The 2614-nt window shown below is 47.0% G+C and overlaps 1 pseudogene across 1 annotated transcript; it reads left to right on the top strand.

Moving 5' to 3' along the window:
• The first annotated feature begins 475 nt into the window (after positions 1 to 475).
• LOC108535019 (uncharacterized) lies at positions 476 to 1531 on the top strand (annotated as a pseudogene). The gene has a single exon (XR_001887111.1). The product of XR_001887111.1 is annotated as an uncharacterized LOC108535019 (transcript).
• Positions 1532 to 2614: the final 1083 nt, after the last annotated feature.

Below are 2614 nucleotides of genomic sequence, written 5' to 3'. Positions count from 1 at the left end.
TATGGATGTATGGTTAGGAGTATGTGTGTACATTAAATGTTTTAACACAGCATTGCCCATCCTTCCCCTAGCAGCACTGTGGGCAAAGCATAAAGGGATGATCTGGCACCAGCCCCACTTGGGTTTTCTACCTGATGGACCATAATTAAGAGTGGTTGGTTTGTCAGAAGATTCCTCAAACGATTTGGTATCGAATTACATTACAGATACATGGAGAAGTCGAGGGGTTGGGTGAATTTGTTCTTGCACGTTCAGAAGGTACCATCTTTTCCTCTGCGTGGAAGAGGCGCCTGCCACGACGTATTGATATGTGTATTTCTTTTCCAAGCCTGTTCCTATATGAGGTGTCAAAAGTCACACCAGCTTTACAAGCGGAGTTTATGAACTCGTTTTTCCAGGATACTCACATTATGCTTTTTACAGTCATGTGCTTTCAGCCCAGAACCGCTCGCTAATGCCGGGGCAGTTGAAATGATGTCATTTCGTTGTTCCTTTTCTTAAAACTTTTGTCTTTCTTCTTGGATTTCCAGCAACAGGGAGCTGCCACCACCGTGTACTGTGCTGCTGCCCCAGAACTGGAGGGTCTGGGAGGGATGTATTTCAACAACTGCTGCCGCTGCATGCCCTCGCCAGAAGCACAGAGCGAAGAGACGGCCCGGGCCCTGTGGGCACTCAGTGAGAGGCTCATCCAAGAACGGCTTGGCAGCCAGTCCGGCTAAGAGGAGCTCGGAGCGGATGGGCGCAGACACCCGCCTTGTGTGTCCGCTCACGCAAGTGCCAGAGCTGGGCTCCTTCCAAATGTCCCTCCAACACAGATCCGCAAGAGTGAAGGAAATAAGAGCAGTCACAACAGAGTGAAAAATGTTAAGTACCAATGGGAAGCAGGGAATTCCTGGAGTAAAGTATCACTTTTCTGGGGCTGGGCTAGGCCTAAGGTCTCTTTGCTTTCTGATGGTGGCCTGTTTGAAAGTATAAGACCTGGTTGGTGTGTAGGTTCCCTGTCTCCCTGGAGAAGCACCAGCAATTGTCTTTCTTTCTTTTACTGTTGAATAGCCTGAGGTCCCGTCGTCCCATCCAGCTATCACCACGGCAACTGTTCACTGCTCCTTGCTGCGTTGATCCAGGAGATAATTGTTTCATTCATCCTGACCAAGCCTGAGCCAGTTTAGCAACTGCTGGGGAGACAAATCCCAGAACCTTGTCCCAGCCAGCCAGGATGGCAGTGACACCCAGACGGAGTAGAATACGCAGAGCTACCAGGTGGCAAAGTACTTGTCACAGACTCCCTCGCCAATGCTATACAAAAAAATTCTTTGTAACACATTTTTCAAATCATTCCTTAGATACCTTGAGAGGCAGGAAGGGAAGCGTGTGCACTTAAGAATACACAGGATCTTTTGGGGGGCGGAGAATAAAAAGTTAATCCCTTTGTCTGTCAGTCACAGTCTCAGTTCTGTTGCTTTCACATTCTGCTTAAACTTCCTGCCGTGCCTCCCATCCTATGCTTAAATAAAAGAACATGCTTGAATATGATCACCTGAAGTTTGTACTGTTTCTTTAAATGTTTCAGTTTTTTTGTTTTGTTTTTTTTTTTAGAAAAGAAATCTAGAGGAAAAAATAAAGCGCTTCTCGTAGACGCCAGGAAAACACGATTCTCGTTTCTTCTCTGAGTTTGTGTTTTGTTTTTGTGCTTTGTGGCTGTCCGTGGGCCAAGTCGTCTCACGCAATTAGCATGCCAGCATCATATTTTCTGTTAAAGAAAGAAAAGAAAAATGACTATTGTTTCATTTCACCTTAAGATGTTTTGTTATTACTTACAGTGAGTTATTTTAGTCCTCAATGGTCTGCTCCCCTATAATTAGCAAGTACTTAGTGATTAGTGGGTAGCTCTATGTTTGAGAATGGGAGCTGTGCACAGGCTCTTCTCTGCGCATCCCATCTCATGGACACCATGGTTTCCAGCCTGTTCCAGAAAGCACATGAGTCCACTCTGGCAAGACGGAGAGAATGCTTTTGCTGAAATACCAGGAAGGTGTGGAGGCTGGATGTCACTGTTCCCCCTCCTGATAATGGCAGCTTCAGGCCAGGCAATGTCATGAACTTCTGTGCCTTTGCATCTGTGGTGCACAGCAGTCAAACAAACAAACACCATTGCTTTCCAGTGGCCCATAGCCTGGCCACATCTTCCCATCTGGCTATAGTCTCCCTTACGTAATCCTTATTACCACAGGACCTTTGAAACTATGAATCAGATAATGTCACTTTTCAGACATTATTGTCATTTGCAAAAGCAGCCATCAGAACTCCACTCTCAGTGTCTACCCCTGGAGGGGATTACCCCTCCCATATGACCTCTGACTTTGGCCATGTGACTGGCCTTGGCCAGTTTGGAAAGTGCTGTGCACTGGGGCTTGCCTTTCCTTGCTGCTCTTTGGAACCCTGCAACTTCCATCATAGGAACAGCTCCAGGGCTAGCCTGCTGGATGACGAGAGACATGTAGTGGCTCCCAGAACGGACATCCAGCAGTTAGACATGTGAGTGAGGCCATCCCAGACTATTATCCAGCCCCAGCTGTGCCAATTCAGAGAAGAAGCTCCACAGTTAACTCACAGC

This window comes from Rhinopithecus bieti, unplaced genomic scaffold (assembly GCF_001698545.2).
Source record: "Rhinopithecus bieti isolate Rb0 unplaced genomic scaffold, ASM169854v2 scaffold_12151, whole genome shotgun sequence".
Lineage (NCBI taxonomy): Eukaryota > Metazoa > Chordata > Mammalia > Primates > Cercopithecidae > Rhinopithecus > Rhinopithecus bieti.
The sequence above is the reverse complement of the archived record's forward strand: the minus strand, read 5'-3'. Positions and strand labels throughout refer to the sequence as shown.